At 41.1% G+C, this 10,983-nt stretch overlaps 1 protein-coding gene across 3 annotated transcripts in view; it reads right to left on the reverse strand.

Annotated features, from left to right (window-relative positions):
• The window catches only part of LOC128693799 (putative mediator of RNA polymerase II transcription subunit 12), a 369,550-nt gene extending 359,393 nt beyond the window's left edge, over window positions 1-10,157 (reverse strand). For all 3 annotated transcript variants that reach the window (XM_070091239.1, XM_070091237.1, XM_070091238.1), the window contains exon 1: window positions 9,948-10,157. The gene's annotated coding sequence lies outside the window, so the exon portion shown is untranslated. The remainder of the gene's footprint in view (window positions 1-9,947) is intronic.
• Between the last annotated feature and the right edge of the window lie 826 nt (window positions 10,158-10,983).

The raw sequence follows: 10,983 nt of genomic DNA on the forward strand, positions 1-10,983 counted from the left end.
CTGACAGTTGTGATGAATGGTTTGAAAAACCGACAAGTTGAAGATTGAGACACTTATGCAGCATATGGGAATCTTTATTCAGGAAACGTTTCGCCACACAGTGGCTTCATCAGTCCAATACAAAGAGGAAGGCGTAAGGAGAGGAGGAGAATGAGGTAATCAGTCCCTCAGCCTGGAGTCGATGTGTTCAGTCCATCAATCTTGTAGAATGTACAGCATAGGGCCATAGACGTGGCTTATATACTGTAGTGGGGTGAGGTGAAGCAGGCGGAGGCGGGGTCATAGTGGTACCATCCACTAGTCGAAGTAGGTCTTCGTTCAAAGGTTGAACAAAAGTTGAATAATTCTTTGTAACAAGATCCCATGATGCTGCAGTGTCTGACAGTTGTGATGAATGGTTTGAAAAACCGACAAGTTGAAGATTGAGACACTTATGCAGCATATCGGAATCTTCATTCAGGAAACGTTTCGCCACACAGTGGCTTCATCAGTCCAATACAAAGAGGAAGGCGTAAGGAGAGGAGGAGAATGAGGTAATCAGTCCCTCAGCCTGGAGTCGATGTGTTCAGTCCATCAATCTTGTAGAATGCACAGCATAGGGCCGTAGACGTGGCTTATATACTGTAGTGAGGTGAGGTGAAGCAGGCGGAGGCGGGGTCATAGTGATACCAGCCACTAGTCGAAGTAGGTCTTCGTCCAAAGGTTGAACAAGAGTTGAAGAATTCTTTGTAACAAGATCCCATGATGCTGCAGTGTCTGACAGTTGTGATGAATGGTTTGAAAAACCGACAAGTTGAAGATTGAGACACTTATGCAGCATATCGGAATCTTCATTCAGGAAACGTTTCGCCACACAGTGGCTTCATCAGTCCAATACAAAGAGGAAGGCGTAAGGAGAGGAGGAGAATGAGGTAATCAGTCCCTCAGCCTGGAGTCGATGTGTTCAGTCCATCAATCTTGTAGAATGTACAGCATATGGCCGTAGACGTGGCTTATATACTGTAGTGAGGTGAGTTGAAGCAGGCGGAGGCGGGTTCATAGTGATACCATCCTACTTCGACTAGTGGATGGTATCACTATGACCCCGCCTCCGCCTGCTTCACCTCACCTCACTACAGTATATAAGCCACGTCTACGGCCCTATGCTGTACATTCTACAAGATTGATGGACTGAACACATCGACTCCAGGCTGAGGGACTGATTACCTCATTCTCCTCCTCTCCTTACGCCTTCCTCTTTGTATTGGACTGATGAAGCCACTGTGTGGCGAAACGTTTCCTGAATAAAGATTCCCATATGCTGCATAAGTGTCTCAATCTTCAACTTGTCGGTTTTTCAAACCATTCATCACATATTTTTAGTTGAATAAGGCTGGTTGTCCCTTTTTGGATTGTAAAAAGTATTTCTAGCAACTTTAAAAGATTTATCAATTACATTTCTTGGGTATTTTAAATCATTACCTATTTCATAAATTTTGGATATTTCCTCATCTATGCTCCATTTATTCATGTAAGAGATTTTAACCATCCAATTGATTTTCAAAAAGTTGAGAAAGTAGTATGAAGCAAGTCCATGGTCGACAGGAATATAATTGAATCTTGTTTCATAAAAAGCAGTTTTGACAATAATATGAATATTTCCTTTGGTTTATATAAATTAGATCCATTTATAATTAATAGAATTTGGGAAGAATTTAATAATACACTGGACAAATAATAATTTTTAAATTTTCTTGGGTAGAATAGTTTGTGGGTGAGTTGTGCAAAGGACCTATCGAAGTTGGGTCGGCGCGCGTCAGGTGTTTAACCGTTGTGGGATCTGATAGTGAGGTGCTGGCCAGACCCCTTATATAGCTTCCTTGGATGCTTTACTTTCATAGTTCCTTGATAATGTGAGTAGTCACGAATGCGCTTGGAATTTCTCTATTCTTTCAGAGTGGTTGTTTTGCATATTCTGAAATCACCTGTTTACTGTGATCTTATTGCATATATATATATATATATATATATATATATATATATATATATATATATATATATAAACACACACACAAACACTGATCTCTAGCTGAAGGAGACTAGAACCTACGAACCTTGGAACAAGGTACGCAGTGCTATACCAAACTCACCACACTGGACCAATACCTTGGAGTCCAGCTTGGGCTAGACTTTGATCCAAGGCAGCCAGCTTTCAGGGAGAAGGCTTACAGTTTTTCATCTCATCCCCTGCATGCATCAGCCTTACTAGTGTTTGTGTATATTTCGCCTGCTCTTGCGAATTCCTTGCATTATTAAAATCTCTAGTAAGGTTGATGCATGCAGGGGATGAGATGAAAAACTGTAAGCCTTCTCCCTGAAAGCTGGCTGCCTTGGATCAAAGTCTAGCGCAAGCTGGACTCCAAGGTATTGGTCCAGTGTGGTGAGTTTGGTATAGCACTGCGTACCTTGTTGCAAGGTTCGTAGGTTTGAGTCTCATTCAGCCAGAGATCAGTGTTTGTATATATATATATATATATATATATATATATATATATATATATATATATATATATATATATATATATATTTATATATATATATATTATATATATACATATATATATATACATATATATATACAGGAAGAAATCCAAATATTCTTCCTTGAAGTCTTTTTATGCACTTCTCCGAGGCAATGGGTCCCACAATTTACACCAGAGGTGGACCCCATCCTATATATATATATATATATATATATATATATATATATATATATATATATATATATATATATATATATATATATATATATATATATATATATATATATATATATATATATATATATATATATATATATATATATATATATATATATTACTAACACTTCGGCCATTTCTAACTGAGGCAGGGTGACCCGAAAAAGAAGAGACACTTTCATCATCATTTACTTCGTCACTGTTGTGGAAAATATCGCTTCAATTTTCCAGAAACCGTTACAGCCATCACCCAGATGGGGGGTTATGAGGGAGACGCCTAGAGAGGTGTCCGTTCTGTATATACTTAATTACTAAGACCTTGCCTCGCAACTCCTTAGGCTAATTAAGCACTACAATTACTACTTAATATTACATTTGTTTAGGCTAAGTTAGAGATAGTCGTTTAGCTTAATTTAGTAATTACACTACCCACACATTAAGTAGGCCGTAGGCACCTTCAACCCGCCAGTTTGAGTGCCCACAGGGTCCCTCCACCTCCATCACCCCAACCTTTTCCCCGTGTTTCCATCCTTACTCATCCTTCTTCCCTTCCCATCTTACTGAAGCTCAGGTCAGAACCTCGCACCTCGCACCTCAGGTAGGCTGCCGACGACGGGCAGTCACATTTCAGCAGTGAAGAGGGTTACTTTCCCTCCATGAAACCTTGCATAGTAAATTACCATTCGTATACCATAAGACCAACCGCAAGCAAGGGACTCTCTAGCTGGACCAGGCAGTCGGCGCGACTCGTACAGGCAGTTCTCAGGTATCTCCCGTCCCCAGCACTACCACATGAATACTGGTGAATGCTGCTTTAGGGTTGAGTGGTTTACATCTGGAGGAGGTGGAGATGGATCTGGATGAAGTGTTTAAAGTGGTAGAGGAGGTGTGGGTGAAGGTAGGTGCAGTGGAAGTGGATCCTATGGAAAGGGTTGAGGTAGTGGGTAAGGAGGTGGAGGGTGGGGGGATTTTGGGTGGGGGAGGGAAGGTAGCAGCAGTGGAAGTGGTGTTGGAGTGAGGTATGAAGGTAGTAGAGAGGGATAGGGAAGAAGGAGAGCTAGAGGGGGTAGGAAGAGAGGGGTGGGGATGGTGGGAGAGAGGAAAGAGGGAGAGGTGGGTGGGGAAGGAGAGGAGCGCTTTGAGGTGAAGCAGGTAGGAGGGATAGTTAGAGAGGGAAGATTGTTAACAGACAAGATGAGGACGTGTGAGTAGTCTGAGTGGAGAGTTTGGGAGATTGCCATCGCAGAGTGAACAGCAGTGGCTCTTTGGCAGTTTGTTTTGTAGTCTAGTGTGAGAGTAGGTGGAGAGGTGCTGGTAGTCTGTGTGTTGGTGTGTGATGTGTGTAATGTAGAGAAAGGGTTGGAGGAAGGAGAGGGAGATCAGGTACGTGGAGTAGCCCAGGCATTGAGGTGGGGGTCGAGGGATTGGCAAGAGAGGGTGGTGCAAGGATGGAGTTGGGAAGGGAGGGAGGTTGGTTTTCTCTAAGGAAGGAGAGAAAATCTTGTCTGGCAGGGCAACAGTTCGCAATTGCAGTGTGAAGAACCACCGCAAGGCTGCATGTATTCCAGAAGTGGTCGGCGACCGAACATCTGGAACAAATTTGTGTGGCAGTACATGTGTTTTTGTTATGTCCGAACTTGTAGCATTTCAAACATTGTGTGATAGGATGGAAAGTTTGAGTGAAGAGAGAATTAGGAGAAATACGAATGGTTTTGGCAAGGATGCCTTGGCTGAAGAGAATAGAGGCATCAGATGGAGTTGAACAGCTTATTTTAAGGATGGTAGTTTGTAGGTCTGTAAATGTAAAGTAAAAGGACACAAGTGCAACTAATGTGACATTTTATTGTGGCAACGTTTCGCTCTCCAGGAACTTTATCAAGCCGTTACAAACAATGCATGGACACAGAGGGTATATATAGGCTCAGAGTGAGGTGCAATACTAGTGGTAGCAGTAGTAGTAGTAGTGACAAAAGTTGTAGTAGTAGTAGTAATACAATACGGTAGAGCAATTAAATCGTACATGAGTAAAAGGGTAACATAAAAATAGGTTGGACAAATATAGACTGGATAGAGGCAGCCTGTTTCAGTGTTCACTCTCTGTAATGTGCTTTGTGTAGTATAACAGGAGAGACTAAGAGACTATGTGATGGCAGGGTTTACTGTTTTCAGGAGGATTCTTGCTAAGACTTCAGAGATGGTGAAGCTGCCGTTGTTTTGTTTAATTGTATTCGAAACAGCAATCAGTGCTGATTCTACCAACTTTATTACAGGTCTGTAAATGTCGTCAATTGAGACTTTGTTCTAGGTACTGATGTCCTTGATTAAGTCATTTTTGTTTGTGTCGTAGGCAGTCAGGAGTGATGAATCTACATAAGAACATAAGAATGGAGGAACACTGCAGAAGGCCTACTGGCCCACACAAGGCAGGGTCTTATCAAAACCCCCGCTACCCTAAGCTACCCAAGAATTTACTTCCGTACCCATGACATCAATCACATCTAGCCCCTCCCACTCATATATTTGTCCAGTCTCTTTTGAAAGCCACCCAAGGTCCTAGCCTCTATCACCCTACTCGGAAGATTGTTCCACGCATCCACAACTCCGTTCGAAAACCAGTACTTACCTATGTCCTTTCTGAATCTAAATTTATTCAACTTAAATCCGTTATTTCTGGTTCCTACCTGGTTCGACGTCCTCAGTACTCTATTAATATCACCTTTGTTTAAGCCCATCATTCTACGTCTCTCCAGAGAGTGGAGATTCAAGGCTCTAAGTCTATCTTCGTACGGGAGATTCCTGATACAGTAAATCATTTTAGTCATTCTTCTCTGTATGTTCTCCAATGAATCTATATCCATCCTGTAGTAAGGAGACCAAAACTGAGAGGCATAATCCAATTGAGGCCTCACTAGTGATGTGTAGAGCCGTAAAATAACTTTTGGACTTCTGTTACTTATACTTCTTGAAATAAATCCTAATAATCTGTTAGCCTTATTGCCCACACTTAGGCACTGCTGTCTTGGTTTCAGATTTCTGTTTACCAAGACTCCCAAGTCTTTTTCACATTCTGTATAATCAAGCTCTACCTCACCTAGTTTATAACATCGAGGGTTATTTTCTTTACCAAGGACTAGGACTTTACACTTGTTCACATTGAACTTCATCTACCACTTTTCAGATCAAGACATTAATTTGTCCAAATCCTTCTGAAGTTCACTGGTATCCTCCTCAGAATGAATCATACTGCCTATTTTTGTATCATCATCAAATTTGCTCATGTCACTTGTAATTCCTTCATCAAAGTCATTAGTGTAAATTATGAACAACAATGGGCCTGAACATTAAAATGGTATAAAATACCGACAGGTTGTTTGGTAAGACACATATGCAACAGTTAGCTATCTTTATTTCGAAACGTTTCGCCTACACAGTAGGCTTCTTCATTCGAGTACAGAAAAGTTGATAGAAGCAGAAGATACTTGAAGACGATGTAATCAGTCCATCACCCTTGAAGTTTTGAAGTGGTCAGTCCCTCAGTCTGGAGAAGAGTATTGTTCCATAGCATATGTGTCTTACCTAACAACAATGGGCATAATACTGATCCTTGTGGAACGCCACCAGTGACTAATCCCCATTCAGATTTGACCCCATTAATTGAAACTCTGCTTTCTAGTGGTAAGCCATGCCTCTAACCATGCTAGAACTTTACCTCCTATACCATGAGCTGCTATTTTTTTAAGAGTCTTTTGTGAGGTACTCTATCGAAGGCTTTACTGAAATCAGATAAACAATATCAAATGTGTCACTGAAAATTTGTCAGGCAGGAACGACCTCTCGTTAACCCATGCTTAGATTCATTAATCAAATTATGCTCTTTAAGATGACTCCTAATAATATCAGCTATAATTGATTCTAATAATTTGCCTACTGTACACATCAGGCTTATTGGACGGTAATTTGATGGAATATCCTCTGATCTGAATATAGGATATTCATTAGCTAGCTTCCACATCTTTGGCACAACACCACTTAGGATGGACACATTAAGCACGCTCGTTAATGGCTGACTAATTTCCATCCTGCATTCTTTAAGTACCCTGGAAAGCAACTTATTTTGTTTCAGTTTATCTATTTGTTTGATAACCATTTCTGGAATCTCATTTACGTCTTCTTGTGTAAAGACTGACAAAAAATAATCATTAAATAGAGAACACATTTCCAGTTCGTTATCCGAGAGCTGTTCATTCTCAATTTTCAGAGGTCCTACTTTTTCCTTCACCTTCGTCTTATACACTTGAAAGAATCCTTTTGGATTAGTCTTTGATTCATTAGCAACTCTAATTTCATAGTCACATATAGCCTTACTAATCATTTTTACTTCTCTTTTAAGCTGAGCATGTTGGTCAATAAGGTTAACCTCTCCTCTTTTGATGCACCAATAAATTCTTCCCTAATAGATGAATCAGCCTCTTGTTAACCCACTTGAGATCGTTAGTATTTGACCTAATTTCTCTCTGGGGAATATATATATATACTCTGAGCACGGTGTACATTATTAAGAAAAATCATAAACGCAGATCCCATCGTAATCATAAGTATGATCATCGTCAATAAAATCATTAGAAATAAAATCTGTGACTTTTACCGTATTATCCTTATTCTAGCATTCCCAGGTAATATTAAAGGTAATGGATTATTTGTGATCATTTGCGCCAAGCTCTTCAGTGACCTTCAGATAATTTACGAGTGTTTCTTTATATGACAAGACTAGGTCGAGCAAATTATTACCCCTGGTAGGTTCTGTTACACACTGTTTCAGAAGACAATCCTGAACTATTTCCATAAAGTCACTGGACTCTAGATTACCGGTCAAAGAAGTTCAGTCAATTTGACTAAAGGTTAAAATCCCCTACTATCACTACGTTATTGTGTCCAGAAGCCCTAACGATTTCTTCCCAAAGAAGTCTCCCTCTATCGTGATCCAAGCCTGGAGGTCGGTATATTACACCAAGAATTAGTTTTTCTTGACCTTCTAGAAACTCTAGCCAAACAGATTCTGTTACTGATCCGTCTATTTTTATGCCTGTTCTTATGCAACAATTTAAATTTTCTCGTGCATATAATGCAACTCCACCCCCTTTCCCGTTATATTTATCTACATGGAACAACTTAAACCCTTGAATATTGTGCTCAGCAATCACATCCCGACTCTTTAAATCATACCATATTTCAGTTATTGAATTGACATCAAAGTTCCCAGCACATGCTACCAAACATAATTCATTAATTTTATTTGTGACGCTTCAGCAGTTAGTATAAAACACATTAATATGTTTCTTCTTGTGAACCTTTTTCCTATTCAATTTTTCTTTTACACAATTTCTATTACTATCACTACCCTGTGTTACTCGATGACTGTTATTGTTAATATTTATGATATCAGAGCCTAAATCAATATTTTGACACTCATTATTTTTCATTCCTAAACCCATACCTCTAACTAATCCTAGTTTAAATCCCTAAGAACATCCTCAACTGAGCTAGTGAGAAAACCCACACCTGCCCTGGATAAATGAACCTCATCCCAGGTATATATGTCATTTCAGCCATAAAAGTGCTCCCAGTTGTCAATGAATGGTACTGCATTATCCTTACTGTGTTTGTCCAGCCAGCAATTTATACCAATTGCTCTAGACAGCCATTCATTTCCAACACACCTTCTTGGCAAAATACCACATATAACAGGGCTCCCTCCCTTCTTCCTAATAATGTCTATTACTGCCCTATACCTTGTAACTAAATCCTCACTTCTACGCTTGCCTACATCATTGCCTCCAGCACTGAGGCAGATAATAGGATTGATCCCATTACCAAACATGATGTTGTCAAGCCAGCTAACAATATCCTCCATCCCAGCCCAAGGGAAGCACACCCTGTGTCTCCTACTCCTATCCTTCAAGCAGAAGGATAGGATATTCTTACCTTCCTTATTGTTCTTCATTGTAACATTCCCAGTAGTCGACTCACATTTGTTTGGTAGCACACAGAGAGAGTTTGATTTTTCCACAGCAGTCTCTTGCTTCTTCATCATTTATACCTCTCCATTCATCCTCTTGATCTTCAACTTTGTTCCATGCTGTCCAACCACTGCCCAAGTTCCTTTCTTGACCTAAGGACTCACAACAGAAGGACAACTACGAATCCTTTTGTTTTCTTCCGTTGTGGCATACAAAGCATATATTACACTTTATTAGGCATATGTACACACTCCCACATAGGCTGCCTCCCAACCAGCGAACCAGGTGCTATGGGTTTAACAATCTTTATGGGCCTCATCGTTAAATCAGTACCTTGGTTCATTGACCAATCACAGACAAACCTGCCAAATGCTGAGACAATGTGGTATCACTTGTGGTCAGCATTTGCCAGACTTGCCTCTAGTTGGCTGAAGCTGGTTGAAGCAAGTGTACGTAAGTGTACATATCTGTATATAAACATTTGGTGATGGAAAATATAACTTTAATACTACTGCTGTGTTTGTTTCACTCCAACCCATTATGACCAGGTCAACAGGTCATTATTACCTGTGTTTGTAATATCCGTCAATCACTGTATCTCAAGCTTAGCCACCCTTAGTTCCTCCTTAAGCTGCTGGAAATGTTGCTCAATGGAGGTCATCTTGGTTCAGTCCACAGAGAGTACATTAGACATGTTTTGCAATGATATGCTCTTGGCTTGGTGTTCAAGAGTCCATATAAAGGTTATTAAACCGGCATCAAGGAGTTTCTGTCTGGTCGTGGTTGCGGTGTGTGCTGAGTAGAAATGTTTATCAAGAAGTCTGGAGCCAGAACTGGTTTTGAAAATCTTGATTTGAGGTGCTTGGGTTATCTGGAATAATATATTTCTAGGGGAGATAGTGTCGTGATCAGGTTTAGAAAATTTAAGGAGGAGAGAGAAAGTGTGAGGTTTGGAAGGGGCAGAGGCAGGTGGGGCACTACAGGTCGATGTAGAAGGAGTAGAGGAAGAGGTAGAGGCAGGTGTGTGCAGCAGAGAGGCAGTAGAAAGGGGATGGGGTGGAGGACATAGCGGACATCACCTAGTTTATACAGTTTGTGGCGGCGTCAATTGGGTAAAAACGGACAAATTTATGAGAACACTAAGCTGAGCAAGTACGTGTGTGATAGACACACACACTTGCCTGGCTTGTACCTTAATTTTTTCTGTAGAGACGTCGCAGGAGGCGTTGAACACTGAGATGAAGAGGTGAACTGTCGCCGTTGGAGCACTGTGTACGCCCTGAACAGCAAGGAGAGGCAGCCTTAATTGTGTGTCGTGCAGACGACACACTCGGCGGAGGTGTGGAGACTTCAGACAGCAACAGGAGTGCAGAGGAAGACGTCCTGCCAACGACGCACCAATTCTGTTGGTGAGGATGAAGAGGAAGGTTCAGCAATCAACACTCAAGTTAAAACGCCTCTCCCAAACACTGGGATCGCAAGGCACTTAGAGAACAGAGCATCTGTGTCCTGTCTGTAGCAAGGTCAAAAGAACATAATAAACTCTCTCAACCCAGATCCACCTCCTCCTTACCCTCCAGGAAGCTGGCCCGTGACTACACCTATAAACACATTTCCCCTGATGGCACTACCATCATGGGAGTTCGCCCAAAGCGAAGCAGAGGGAGACGGGGTCATAGTGGTACCATCCACTAGTCGAAGTAGGTCTTCGTCCAAAGGTTGAACAAGGCTGAAGAATTCTTTGTATCAAGATCCCATGATGTTGCAGTGTTTGACGAAGACCTACTTCGACTAGTGGATGGTACCACTATGACGCCGCCTCCTCCTGCTTCACCTCACCTGACTTCGGTATATAAACCTCTGTACTTTCTACAAGATTGATGGACTGAACACATCGACTCCAGGATGAGGGACTGTTTACCTCAAACTCCACATCTCCTTGCTCCCCTCTGATTTGTATTGGACTGATGAAGCCACTGTGTGGCGAAACGTTTCTTCAATAAAGATTCTCATATGTTGCATAAGTGTCTCAATCTTCAAATTGTCGGTTTTAAAACATTTATCTCAGCCTCTATTCTACACATTTACACATAACACCCCTCCTTTGGAGTGCAGCCAATGTACTCCTCACCTCCATTACTCAAGTCTGGTTAAGCGGTTTCCTTGAATCCTTTAATAAATGTTACGTTGCTCACACTCCAACAGCATATCACTCCATAAAAACCATT

This window comes from Cherax quadricarinatus, chromosome 34 (genome assembly GCF_038502225.1).
Source record: "Cherax quadricarinatus isolate ZL_2023a chromosome 34, ASM3850222v1, whole genome shotgun sequence".
Lineage (NCBI taxonomy): Eukaryota > Metazoa > Arthropoda > Malacostraca > Decapoda > Parastacidae > Cherax > Cherax quadricarinatus.